General features: G+C 43.3%; 1 protein-coding gene across 3 annotated transcripts in view; it reads right to left on the bottom strand.

The window, feature by feature from the left end:
- The window catches only part of PDS5B (PDS5 cohesin associated factor B), a 259,687-nt gene that overhangs the window by 125,839 nt on the left and 118,698 nt on the right, over positions 1-15,150 (bottom strand). The gene's annotated exons all lie outside the window — the stretch shown is intronic.

Raw genomic sequence — 15,150 nt, 5'->3', positions numbered from 1 at the left:
GACCTTGAACTGGATCTGAAATCCAATGGGAAGCGAGAGTAGAGAGTAGAGGACAGATCTGATATGTTTGTGGTAGACTGTGTTGCTGCACTGTTGTGAACAAGTTGGAGTTTCCTAAATGCTGAAGGTTTCATGCCCAGGTATACTATAATCCAGGCAAGAGGTGATGAAGGCACAAACAACAGAGACCAGATCATCATCCAACAGAATGGGATGGAGATTCCTGGCTAAGCAAAGATGGTTACATGTATGTGTGGGGTGGGGGAGGTGTCTACCACCAGCAAGGAATACAAGAGTACAAGACCAAAGCCCTGAGGTAAGTGAAGACGTGGGATACCGGGAGGAAGCACGAGCAAGAGAACGCGAAAGAAGAGGGCTCCTCCCTCATACTAAGAAAGCAGGACAAACAGCAAGTTATCTCAAGTGCCTATACAAAAATGCAAGAAGCCTGGGAAACAAGCAGGGAGAACTGGAAGTACTGGCACAGTCAGGGAATTATGATGTGATTGGAACAACAGAGACTTGGTGGGAAAACTCACATGACTGGAATACTGTCATGGATGGATATAAACTGTTCAGGAAGGACAGGCAGGGCAGAAAAGGTGGGGGGAGTTGCACTGTATGTAAGAGGGCAGCATAACTGCTCAGAGCTCCAGTATGAAACTGCAGAAAAACCTGACGGTCTCTGGATTAAGTTTAGAAGAGTGAGCAACAAGATGTCGTGGTGAGAGTCTGCTATAGACCACTGGACCAGGGGGATGAGGTGGATGAGGCTTTCTTCCGGCAACTAACGGAACTTACTAGATCGCAGGCTCTACTTCTTATGGGAGACTTCAATCACCCTGATATCTGCTGGGAAAGCAATACATCGGTGCACAGACAATCCAGGAAGTTTTTGGAAAGTGTAGAGGACAATTTCCTGGTGCAAGTGCTGCAGGAACCAACTCGGGGCAGAGCTCTTCTTGACCTGCTGCCCACAAACCGGGAAGAATTAGTAGGGGAAGCAAAAGTGGATGGGAACCAGGGAAGGCAGTGACCATGAGATGGTAGAGTTCAGGAATCTAACACAGGGTAGAAAGGAGAGCAGCAGAACATGGACCCTGGACTTCAGAAAAACAGACTTTGACTTCCTCAGGGAACTGATGGCAGGATCCCCTGGGAGAATAACATGAGGGGGGAAGAAGTCCAGGAGAGCTGGCTGTATTTTAAAGAATCCTTATTGAGGTTACAGGGACAAACCATTCCAATGTGTAGAAAGAATAGTAAATATGGCAGGCGACCAGCTTGGCTTAACAATGAAACCCTTGCTGATCTTAAAAACAAAAAAGAAGCTTACAAGAAGTGGAAGATTGGACAAATGACAAAGGAAGAGTATAAAAATATTGCTCAGGCATTCAGGAGTGAAATCAGGGAGGCCAAATCACACTTGGAGTTGCAGCTAGCTAGAGATGTTAAGAGAAACAAGAAGGGTTTCCTTAGGTATGTTAGCAACAAGAAGAAAGTCAAGGAAAGTGTGGGCCCCTTACTGAATGAGGGAGGCAACCTAGTGACAGAGGACACGGAAAAAGCTAATGTACTCAATGCTTTTTTTGCCTCGGTCTTCACGAACAAGGTCAGCTCCCAGACTACTGCACTGGGCAGCACAGCATGGGGAGGTGGTGACCAGCCCTCTGTGGAGAAAGAAGTGGTTCAGGACTATTTAGAAAATCTGGACGAGCACAAGTTCATGGGGCCGGATGCACTGCATCCGAGAGTGCTGGAAGAGTTGGCAGATGTGATTGCAGAGTCATTGGCCATTATCTTTGAAAACTCATGGCGATTGGGGGAGGTCCCAGACGACTGGAAAAAGGCTAATGTAGTGCCCATTTTTAAAAAAGGGAAGGAGGAGGATCCTGGGAACTACAGGCCAGTCAGCTTCACCTCAGTCCCTGGAAAAGTCATGGAGTGGGTCCTTAAGGAATCAATTCTGAAGCACTGAGAGGAGAGGAAAGTGATCAGGAACAGTCAGCATGGATTCACCAAGGGCAAGTCATGCCTGACTAATCTAATTGCCTTCTATGACGAGGTAACTGGCTCTGTGGATGAGGGGAAAAAAGTGCACGTGTTGTTCCTTGACTTTAGCGAAGCTTTTGACACGGTCTCCCACAGTATTCTTGCCAGTATGTTAAAGAAGTATGGGCTGGATGAATGGACGATAAGGTGGACAGAAAGCTGGCTAGATTGTCGGGCTCAACGGGTAGTGATCAATGTCTCCATGTCTAGTTGGCAGCCGGTATCAAGTAGAGTGCCCCAAGGGTCGGTCCTCGGGCCAGTTTTGATCAATATCTTCATTAATGATCTGGAGGATGGTGTGGATTGCACCCTCAGCAAATTTGCAGATGACACTAAACTGGGAGGAGAAGTAGATACGTTGGAGGGTAGGGATAGGATACAGAGGGCCCGAGACAAATTAGAGGATTGGGCCAAAAGAAATCTGATGAGGTTCAACAAGGACGAGTGCAGAGTCCTGCACTTAGGATGGAAGAATCCCATGCACCGCTACAGACTAGGGACCGAATGGCTAGGCAGCAGTCCTGCAGAAAAGGACCTAGGGGTGACAGTGAAAGAGAAGCTGGATGAGAGTCAACAGTGTGCCCTTGTTGCCAAGAAGGCCAATGGCTTTTTGGGATGTATATGTAGGGGCATTGACAGCAGATTGAGGGACATGATCATTCCCCTCTATTCGACCTGGGTGAGGCCTCATCTGGAGTACTGTGTCCAGTTTTGGGCCCCACACTACAAGAAGGATGTGGAAAAATTGCGAAACCTCCAGCAGAGAGCAACAAAAATGATTAGGAGACTGGAACACATGACTTATGAGGAGAGGCTGAGGGAACTGGGATTCTTTAGTCTGCGGAAGAGAAGAATGAGGGGGGATTTGATAGCTGCTTTCATCTACCTGAAAGGGGGTTCCAAAGAGGATGGATCTAGACTTTTCTCAGTGGTAGCAGATGACAGAACGAGGAGTAATGGTCTCAAGTTGCAGTGAGGGAGGTTTAGGTTGGATATTAAGAAAAACTTAACTAGGACAGTGGTGAAACACTAGAATGGGTTACCTAGGGAGGTGGTGGAATCTCCTTCCTTCGAGGTTTTTAAGGTCAGGCTTGACAAAGCCCTGGCTGGGATGATTTAGTTGGGGATTGGTCCTGCTTTGAGCAGGGGATTGGACTAGATGACCTCCTGAGGTCCCTTCCAACCCTGATATTCTATGATTCTTAGATTATGGACTGTGGGTGTGTATCTTCAACCAATGGAGACTGCACCATTGCTGCAAGTTCTTTTAAGTACCTTCCCCCTCTACCCACCAACATCACCTCTCTCATGCTTGGGTTCTGCTTCAGCCATTTCTTCATCCAAGAACAGATCTCATCCAAGCACTGGACCATCTTAGTAGTAGTGTGGTCTGGCATTGAGAAGGATAGGTAGAGCTGTGTATCGGCTGCATATTGCTGGTACCTGAGTCCATGTCATCTGACCAGCTCACTTACTGGCTGCATGTAGAAAAAGGAACGGAGAGAAAACTGACCCTTGTGGAAGTCCACAAGTGAAGGGTCTAGTGGTGGAGATGCAGTTTCCCATCACTACTCTTTGGGTGTCTGCCGCCTCTTTCAAGCGAGACAGCAGAATTTTTTCTCATCGTCAGTGTCAAATACTGCAAAGAGGTCCTGGAGGATGAGAATCAATGTCTAACCTCTATCCATTGACAGGAGATCATCCATCAGTGACACTATGGTGGTTTCAGTTCCACGTCCAGGCCTGAATCCAGATTAAGCTAAATCCAGAATGTTAACTTCTGTTAGATGAGTTGTAATTGGCCTAACAGGCTTTTATATGAGCTTGCTGAGGAATGGGAATTCTGATACAGGGAGCTTCTCCCAAACCTGAGGCCCTCCTTTTTGCTAACAGGCTAAATTATACTAAACTAGAACTACAACTATAACAACTAGGTAGAGAGGAAAGTGAGCACACAGTGCCCAGAGATGCAGTTACTGCAGGGGTTTTGTCTTACAGCCCTAGCAATAAGAAGAAATTAAAGGATGGTTGTGGCCACCCCATTCTTCATGCCAGCAGTCCCCAAACTGTGGTGCACTCCCCTCTAGTGGGATGTGATGGGGCCTGTGCCAGCCCCCACAGGAGGCGGGGAGGGAGCACCACCCAGCTCCTCTCTGCCCCCAGCTCTCTTCCAGCCCCACTCCCAGCTGCAACTCTGGTCCTGACCTTGGCCCCACTCCAGCCCCAGGCACAGCTCTGGCCCCACTCCCAACTATGGCTCCAGCTCTGGCCCAGCTGAGACTCTTGATTGCAGCTCTGGCTCCTGGCTGCAGCTCCTGGGTGTGTGTAGGGGCAGGGACATGACTTAAGTTTGAGGACCGCTGGTTTATGCACTGAGCTAAAAGGAGTGAGAAGGCATCCAGGGCACAGGCTATTAAAAATAATCTGATCTCACCAGCATGGGACGCAAGCACACCAGAAATGGAATACTGTACATATGGACAATCACAAAAAAGAAAATTCAATTGCCCACCTTCTCTGTGGCTTAGGAAGTGGTGAACACATCAAGCCTGTGCTCTGGTCTCTTGACTAACTCCCAGGTAGTTTCCTTTGCCAGTTTAAGGCCTTGGTTCTCATCTTCAAAGCAATTATTGGATCAAACCTCATAAAGACTATATTGTGATATATAAACCACTGGAAGTTGTGCTTATCTGGGACAATTCAAATACAAAGCACAGGATGAAGCACATAATAGCTGGGGACAAGGCACTCTCCGTTGAGGTTATCTTGCTATGGTACAAATTTCCATAGGCGATCAGGCATATCTATAGTCTGATCATCTTTAGGAAAAGCTTCAAAACCTTTCTTTTTCAAAAAGCCTTTCCACTATAGATAGAATGACAATCACAATACGACTCCCTATCTACCCAAAAAAACCCTAACTCTACCCCCACTCTGACCAAAAAAACCCTACCCCCTAAACAGAGAACAGACAGATTCCATAAATTCCACTAAGTATTTTACATACCAGGTGTTAAAAGCACAGTGATAGGCAGACGTATAAAATCCTAAAATAGACAGATGTAAAAAACACTTGCCACCCAATCCACCAGTACAATTGAAACATTAAACCAGTGTTTCCCAAATTGCAGGACAAACACACCTCAGAGGTTGAAGACCCCAAAAGAACAGTTGGAGAGTTGATGATATGCCACAATTGAAATCCAGAATCTGAGCTCTCTTTTAAAATGTCTTAAAATATTATAGTTGTAAAAAAAACCTTGAAAATATGATTTAAGTGTAACTGAGGCAGTGATGACTGTAATAGCTCTTAGATGGGAACTGTTCTATTAGCTGAGATACTAATGATATTTTAAAGGTCAACAGTGTTAACTATTTAACTCCTAATTAAATCATATACGAAAAGAGGAAGATTTACGTAATACACTCAGATGTTGGGAGATACCACCACTGTTTTTTTTCCCCCTTAATTAGAGAAGCCATGTTGGCAACTGACCCACAATGAGGAAAAGTCAAGCTTGAAGACCCCAAAGGAGACCATGGCTATGAAATGTTCTGTTAGAGAAAAAATTTCATGTAGCCACATAGCAACAACAAATATTATAAATAGGACCCTACCAAATTCACGGGCCATTTTGGTCAATTTCACAGTCATAGGATTTTAAAAACAGTAAATTTCATGATTTCAGATATTTAAATCTGAAATTTTATGGTGTTGTATCTGTGTGGGTTCTGATCCAAAAGAGTTTTGGGTGGGGGTCACAAGGTTATTGTAGGGGGATTGCGGGACTGCCACCCTTACTTCTGCGCCACCACCAGCAGCAGCACAGAAATAAGGATGGCATAGTGTGGTATGGCCACCCTTACTTCTGTGCTGCTGCCTTCAGAGCTGGGACCTCAGCCAGCAGCTGCCATTCTCTGGTGGCCCAGCTTTGAAGGCAGCAGCGCAGAAGTAAGGGTGGCATGGTAAGGTATTGCCACCCTTCTGCGCTGCTGCTGGCAGGGTGCTGCCTTCAGAGCTGGGCACCTGGCCACCCACCACCGCTCTATGGCCATCCAGCTCTGAACGCAGTGCAGAAGTAAGAGTGGCAATACCACAACCCCTCTACAATAACCTTGTGACCCCTCACCGCGACCCTCTTTTGGGTCAGGACCCCCAGTTTGAGAAATGCTTGTCTCCCCCATGAAATTTGTATAGTAGGGTAAAAGTACACAAAAGACCAGATTTCATGGTCTGTGACGTGTTCTTCACAGCCACGAATTTGGAAGGGCCCTAATTATAAAATCATTATTTTTCACATTTACAGTCATGTTACCAATGTTCCATGTCAGTTTTGAACTCTAAAACATGTTAAAATGTTTCTTAACATACAATATTGAATATACATCATTCCTTACATTAAAAATTTAAGGACACATTTTAAAACGATTTAATTTTATTAAAATCTAAAATATCAGTATGTATTTATAGCATATTTGAGTTAAGGGAGGAGGAGTCTCATTGGCTTCATTTACCCAGGGGAAAATACAATCAGCCTGAGTGGAAAAAGGAAGATGGGCTGAAAAAACAGAATGGGAGTCTCAACCCACCCTCTCTGCCACAGAAGTACAAGGCATGTGGTCTTCAAACTCCCCTACTCCTTTTTCTTTACCCACTGAACCTCAAAAAAAAGGGCAGAAAACTGTGGAAACTCAAGGAAGTTGACAGGGACTCAATACTCTTTTCCCAGGAAATGAAGTGCAGTGGGATCCTTAATCTAAACAGCTGAAGCATGCTCTACATGGCAGAGGACGACAGTGAGGTGACAGTGAAGAAACAGTTGCTGAAAAGTCATTCTAGGGTCTGTTGGAGTCAAGAAGTCAACTGGCTGGGGGCAGGAAAAGGGAGTCAAGAGGGGGGATTCTACTGGCTGAATCAGTTTGGAAAGATGGGAGTCAATTTATTTTGGGGCTAAGGAATGTTGTTTGAAGCAATAGCTAGAAGATTACAGGGAACTTTAATTGGGAGTGGCACATATTTCGTGTATAGGAGGAAAGTAGAAGACAGAAGATATCATGGATATGCAGGACTAGTTGGAAGAAATTGGGCTGGAACAAAAGCCAGTAAAAGGGATTTCTGCATGGAATGGCAGCACAGAGGGAAAAAATATAACAAGTAAAAATAAGAATAAAAAATATACATATCAACATTGACATAAAATACTGGTGTAATAATATGAACTACTTAGCAACTATTCAATGGTATCAAAACAGTCAATTTCACAGTTCTCAAACCGCACACTGGGGACAATTGTCGAACACCAACTACTTCCAGTTGACCCTCAGGTGTGCATCTATGAGGGTCTGCATCTGTCAAACAGCAAGTCTACCTGCTAACTGTAGCCCAGTACAGTCATCTTGGCCTCCTTCATGACTTTCATGCCCTACGTTGCTGGGAGTTATTTTTATGTAAATTCAGCCATGATCAAATTTGCAAATGACACCAACATTGAAAATATGCAAACATAGCAAAGGACAAAACTAATCTTCAAATTACCTTGGACAAATTAAAGCAGTATGGGCTGCGAACTAGGAAAGATTCAGTGATAATGAATATAAACGGCAACACTCAGACACAAAAGTGGGGAATAGAGAGGAGTAGGATGGGGAATAGGATGTAAGAGGAAAAATCACATGCACAAACATAAAATGGGGAATAACTGACCAGGCAGTGGCACTAGAGAAAAGGATCTGGAGTTATAGTAGATCATACACCGAGTGAGTCAACAATGTGATGCTATTGCAAAAAAGACAAAATGTCATTTCGGGAGGTATTCACAGGAGAGTCATATGTAAGACACGGGAGGCAATTGGTCTGCTCTACTTGATACTGATGAAGCTTCAGCTGGAGTACTGTGTCCAGTTTTGGTCACTGCTCTTTAAGAAAGAAGTGAACAAACTAGAGAGGGGCCGAGAGAGCAACAAACACGATAGAAGATTTAGAAAACCTGACCTGCGAGGAAAGATTGGGCATGTTTAGACTAGGTAAGAGAAGACGGGGGACACTTAATAATTTTTACATATTTAAATGGTTGTTATATGGAGAATGACTATCAATTGTTTTCCAAGGGTAGGACAAGTAGGGAGATTTAGGATAGATATTAGGAAAATCTTTCTAACTCTAAGTACAGTTAAGCACTGGAATAGTTTACATGGGGAGGTTGTGGAATCCCCATCAGTGGAGATTTTTAAGACAAGATTAGACAAAAACCTATGGTCTGGACTCTATATTACACCTGCCTCTATGCTCGGAGGTTGACATGGTGATCTCTTGAGGCATCTTCTAACCCTACATTTCTATGATTCTATGATAAGTGAAGCAGCAACACACTGTACTGAAGCGAGTTTATTTACAATTATTTGATGTTCATCTTATTTTCCTAATTTTTTTTATATTACTTACATCATTAAACATAACATTTACACTATGGTAGTACTCAAAGGTCCTAATCAAGATTAAGGCTCTATTTTGCTGGATACTGTACAAACACTGATAGGAAGATGATCCTGACCCTGGAGGGTTTACAATCTAAAAGGCACAAACAGATGAAGAGCAGGATATAAAATACAACCAAATAAATATAATATAATGATGAGTTACCATTATTGTATTGTTGGGTTTGTTTTTATTTTTATGTGGGGCAGGAATGCGCGCATTAGTAAGAGTCATGAAGGAGATGTGATGTAGTGCGAGGAAGGAAACACGTCTCTGCTGTGTGGACAACGCTGTGACATAAGTGAGAACAACAACTGTCACACAGAAGGTAGGAAATCAAGATTGGGAAAGAAATTGTTTATCTTAAGAAGTGGACAATCATAAGAAAAATCTGAAATCTAATGCTTTAGAAAAGTGAATGGAAGAGTGCACATATCTTTAAAACCAGTTGATGAACCTGATATCAAGCATTCTAGTGTGCTTGCTCAGTAAATATCAATATGTATGAACAAACCACCATAGTTGCAAATTTGTTCAAAAATTTTAAGTGTCTGAATCTTTGAAGTATTCGTGTTCATCAAAATTTGACTGTTTTTAAAAATCAATCACCTAACAGTATCTCTTAAAATCAGTAATACAAATCAGTTTATAAGCACAACAGACACAAATACCTCCACTTTCTTAAAAATTCTAAAGACTAACAAAAGCACATTTAATGCTACACAAAAAGTTTAAAGGAAATGTGAAGGCTTTTAGAAATTCCATATCTGAATATAGATATTTACATGGGGGTGGTCTGCAGTGTTAGAGAAAAAGCTAGGAAGAAGGGCCCATTAATAAATGATGACAATGATTTATATACAGCTAAGATATTGAACTCACTTTCAAACAGAAAAAAGTTTGCAAAATTGGCAAACCATGAAACCAAACCCAAAAATGATCTCTGGACATATATTTTAGAGTCCTGAGCCCAATTTTCAGCTCCATCAAAGGCTTGTGTGTGACCACGTCATTCAGTGTATTAACATTCTCCATCAACAATGGGTCAAGTTTTTCCCAGCTGGGTTTCACCAGCCTGGAAAGACATGTCCAAAGCGCACAGTTTGTAGCTCAAAATATTTCCAGCATCACTTAACATTCCTCACAAGGAGCAACACTGAATGAAGTAGAGTAGACAAAGGGCCAGAGTCTCCAGTCCACTAAGTTCACTTTCCTCCATGAAAGCAGTGCAAAGAGAATTTAAGTCAACCAGAAGCTCCTACAGAATTCTCCCTGAGTAGGGGGAATCTCCGCTAGCATAAAAGTGGAATAGATAGCCTAGCCACCTTTACGCCAGCTGCCCTCACCCATAACCACAGAGAGGAGTGGGTGCTGGAGGCAGGTGGTAATGTGAAGGAGGCACAGCCCACTACATCCAGTTGTCTACAGGTATAAGTTAGAGTGGCCCCCTATTGGTCTGTTACCAGTGCTGGGCCTCTGACAAGGAGCTGCAAATGGCTCCCTATGGCTGCCCCTCTCCACTACATCCAAGCAGAGCCACAGAAACAGTTAAGTCCAAACCTTTCTAATTTTATCTACAAGTGAACATGATATTTCCTCATAAAATGATGCGGAGGTGGGAACTTGTATTAATTTAGTGCCTCATACAGTTTTTATTAACCACCCCATCTACTACATGAAACAGAGTAGTCTACACGAGACTTGTGTACATGAGAAAGTTGTATGGTCTAACCTAAGGTGTGATTTAAATTTACTTTAGTTACGCTTGTATCAAAGGCTGCCTGGACACTTATTTCAGTTTAAACCAGACTTATTTCAATTTAGCTTAAGTTTACTGGGAACAGGTTTAAGCTAACCTGAAAACCCTCTTAAATCAAAATAAGTGTATCCACACACGGTTTACACCAGTATAATAAAATCAATTTAAAAATCAACTAAATATGTTACAGTAATAGGTAAACATACATAGGTGATTTTTAAGTTGGTATGCTTTTAAGTCTTAAAGAGGAAAGCAACTTTTAAATTTTGTGTAGTTTGTCAGGGTGTGCACACATATACTTAAGTACGGCCAAGAAGGAATTAGTCCAGAAGAATTAAAGCATGAGACTTACTGCTTTGTACACATCTACAACACTCCAAATTAGCCTTCTTAGGATTCATTCCAAGGCTTTCTTGCCACTATATACTGGATGATGAAGTACAAAAAGAGTTGTACTTAGGAAGGCCTGATTATGATCTATGTAATTTCATCTTAAACTGAGTGTATGCCTTTTTTTTTTTTCCCCAGAGGATGAAAAGATCTTAGCAAGGAGAACTTCCTTCAACCTGTTTCAGAGTAGCAGCCGTGTTAATCTGTATTCGCAAAAAGAAAAGGAGTACTTGTGGCACTTTAGAGACTAACCAATTTATTTGAGCATAAGCTTTCGTGAGCTAGAGCTCACTTCATTGGATGCATGAAAGCTTATGCTCAAATAAATTGGTTAGTTTCTAAGGTGCCACAAGTACTCCTTTTCTTTTTCCTTCAACCTGTAAAACTGGATATTCAATTTTAGGAATAAACTCCACATTAATTCCAAGAACCACCTTATACTTGCAAAGTATACAATGTTAAGCTTCAATGGATAATGCCCCTAGTTCAGATACCCTCGACAAGGTGATGACTAAAAGAAAATTATTTTCATCGACAAGAAGTAAAGACTTTTCAACAGAGGTTATAAATTGGTGCTTAGTGAGAGTATTCAGGAAAACGTTCAGCTCCTATGGCTCTGTTCTATCATTTTTCTGAGTAGTAATTAGGCATGCTCACTACACAATTTTCTGATACATGGGTGAAAGCCTGTTGACACAAATATGCTGAAATATAGCCTCCATCTGACCTTAAGTCTGGGGTTTTAAAATCCCTATCAAGCCCATTTTGCAGAAATTAAAACAAGTGCTGACCTTGTCGCTTATAGGAAAAAATATCCTGGCCTTTACACCAAAATTTGAATTGAGACCAAGTTATAGAATATGTTGACGCATTCCTTGACACTAGTAATTTGGCAAGACTAACACGTTAATAGCCTCTATTTTTTTACTCTCTCCTTTCAAAATTGAAGCAGTTACATTTACGGCTGGCGTACACACAAGCTAGCCCCCAAATCATGAAATGTTTCCTGAAACTGATTTATTTACTTGGGTGCAAGTCTTTCTTCGGACACATTTTGGAATATATGTGGATTAGCTAAATTGATTTTAGCCACTTTTATTCCAAATAAGTGTCCATGGACAAACTTCCACTGAAAATAATTAATCTGGTTTTAATTCACACCTTGTTATTTCAGTGAAAGTTTGCAGCCCCTTTGCATCTTGATGTAGAATGAGTCCACGTGACAACAACAGATATTTTCTGCAATGGAAATAGATGAGAAGGCTAACTGACATATTGCCTACATAACAGAACTGAGGTTGCCTTGAACAGCAGGGGGCAATTAGAAGCATAATTGATTTCTCCTTCCTGATCTTCTGAATCAGGCTGGATCAACATAGCATTAAAACAGAACTGGACACAAAACTGCCCATAAACTCCTCCTTGACACATGGGAGAGTGAATGGAAGATCTAAGCCAGTGGCTCTCTAACTTTTTTTTTACTGGTGACCCCTTTCACATAGCAAGCCTCTGAATGCAACCCCCCTTAAAAATTAAAAGCACTTTTTATATATTTAACACCATTATAAATGCTGGAGACAAAGCAGGATTTAGGGTGGAGGTTGACAGCTCACGACCCCGCCCTGTAATAACTTTGCGACCCCCTGAGGCGTCCCGACCCCCAGTTTGAGAACCCCTGATCTAAGCCCAGCCTCCTGGCCAATACTGCAGGACCAAGATCTGGTGAGTGGATCCAAGCCACCTGGAGAGCACAGCAAAACAACCTCATCCTCAGAAATAATTACATTGCTGAACTTTACATCAATAACGGTTTTCAACTATGAGCTATATTTGTTCATGTTCTTGAGGGCTGCAAGGAATGGCAATGCAGGGTACTTCATGGAGAGAAAATAAATTAATTTGCATCAGAATTCGGTGGTTGTTGCAATGGAACACATGGGGCCCTTTGCACTGATCGATAATATAAACTTTTTGGCAAGGTTCTCCAACAAGTTAGATTTAGCCCAGTATGCCCATTCCTCTTGGATAACATTCTCTACAGATAGCTGTGGGACATGGGTGTTTTAGATGCAGATGAAAAATACTTCTGAGTTGTCTGATCCTTTTGTATTTTACTCTTCTCCTTTCTCTTAATGTGTCAGATTGTTAGGGGAAAAGATCTAGATTGGTAATTAACCATGTGAGGAGAGTTTTATAAACATTTTTAACTGAAGATGTCTTACCCTCTCTCTTTCTAAGGTTTCTGCCCAGCATAAGATCACTGGCCTTTCAAAAGGAGGGGAAAGTATTCTTTCCCTTCTTAGGTCTCGAAGACTTTTTCTTAGAATTTGATGACCTATAAAATTTCAGTTATGTCATTGGCCAACTAAATATAAAGAACAGGCTAAGGGAGAAGCTCTAGTGTTTTCTCTTTGATCTGCAGTACACCACATATTTTAATCAATTTATCTGGAGCTAGTTCCTCCTCTAATGTGGAATTAAAACCAGAGGAAAAAAGATAACTAGTCTTTAGTTTTAATGGAATCTTGGACAGCTTTGCTTTTTCTCAGAAGCAGCCTTCCTGGCCCTTGGATTTCTTTTTCTTCAAATCAGCCTCTGCCTTAGGGTATGTCTTCACTGTAATTAAAAACCCACAGCTGGCCCATGCCAGCAGACTCGGACTTCCGGGGCCCAGGGTATGGGGATGTTGAACTGCAGTATAGATGTTCAGGCTCAAGCTGGAGCCTGGGCTCTAGGACCCTGAGAGGTGGGAGGATCACAGAGCTCGGGATACAGCCCGAGGCCAAATGACTACACCATAATTAAACAGTTTGTAATGGGATCGCAAGCTCCCCCTGTCCAAATGCGTGTGCCTACACTCTCTCAGTCTGTGGTGGGTCTTCAGTGACTCAACCTTCCAGCCAGAGTTACACACAATTTGTATGTAAAATAGGGAAACAGTCCAAAAGGGGGGCCCTATCTCAGTTGGGCTTTCTTCCCCTGTCGCCCTCCCTGGGCTCAGGCCCTTAATTAGTCCTGCAACCTTTAAAATGGCCTTGGCCCTGGCATTGAGCTATACTCCAGGACTCCCTCCATGGAGACAATGTCCTCACCCCCTCTGGGCCTTTTGGGCCCAGAACTCCTGCTGGGCCACTAAAAGAGTTCAGTTCCCCTTTGGGATGCACAGTTCAGGCCACTTTTCCAGTGGCTGATGCGGGGAACCCAGGCGCACCCTCTACTCTGGGTTCCAGCCCAGGGGCCCTAAAGATAGCAGCTGTCCACCATGCCCCTTTAACTGAGCTGCATTGCTGCTATGATTCCCTGGGCCATGTCCCTGTGGCCCCAGCACATTCTTCACCCTTATCTCAGGGCCTTGTCTTGGTTGAGTCCCAGCTGCCACCCAGAGCTCCTTCTCGCTCCCCTGGGTCCCTACCAGCACTGCTCTGTCCAAGGTCCTGTAGCTCCCTCAGCCAGCTAGGCACACCAGCCACGCTCCTCCAACTCCAGCAAGGAACTGATCTCACTCTGGCTCTGCAGCTCTTCTTATACTAGCCTGGTGCGCCCTGATTGGCTGCTCCCTGCAGCCCCTTTCCGATTGGCAATATCCCACACAACCACTCTAAGCAGCTTGAAGGATCCTCTCCACTGCCTTTTTCTGGGGCAGGCTGTGGCAAGGCTGCAAGGCCTCCAGCACGGAGCCTCAGAGCCTGGTCCACCCCACCCACTCTTAGCCAGAGTCAGCTGGCACAGCCTGCCACATCTATCTAATTGCATTGTACACATCATCAAAGGTGACAAAGAAAGGGCTTTCCATATTTACTGGGGACAGAGGTGATTCCTTAGGCTCACACTCTCAGTTTCAGATTTTATTTTATTTTTAATTAAAGGACACAAAGCTTGTCTCTGGTGATCTGGCTCCTGGGAGATGGAAGTTCCTGATGCAGGAAGGCACGGGAGAAATAGGCAATGACAAAAGGTCAACACAGCCACCAGCTGTGGTTGATAAGGCAAGTCCAATCATCTTCTGCCCTTTGGGATGTACCTTTGGCTAATGCTACTTTGTGAGGACTCCTTCTCAGTTAAGGGGTATTACCACTCGCTTCCCCATATCAGTCTGAGTTTCTGGTCCAGAGTGGCTTCTTTCTTGTTTTGCCAGCTTGTTGCTTTGAGGATGGGTGTGACCGCTCCTTTCAGACACTCCCATCAGCAGAGAAGAATATGAATAGCAGCTTTAACCTTTGCTTCTTCATAAGCTCATCAGACATTACCAGGCTCTCATATTTAACACACTGCAACAGGAAGACCTGGTTAGCCTGCCTACAGCTGTGGATTGTGGGCTTGTCAGGGACAGACACACTCCTATTCTGTTCTGGTCTGCTTCCTAAACTCAGAATTGGTTGAAGACCCATTATTTAGGATCTGTGGACCTTATTATGCAGAAGAATAGAGAGAAGCAGTGGTGATAGACAAGAACAGAAATGGGTAGGACAAAGGC

The sequence above is a fragment of the Chelonia mydas genome, chromosome 1 (assembly GCF_015237465.2).
Source record: "Chelonia mydas isolate rCheMyd1 chromosome 1, rCheMyd1.pri.v2, whole genome shotgun sequence".
NCBI lineage: Eukaryota > Metazoa > Chordata > Testudines > Cheloniidae > Chelonia > Chelonia mydas.
The sequence above is the reverse complement of the archived record's forward strand: the minus strand, read 5'-3'. Positions and strand labels throughout refer to the sequence as shown.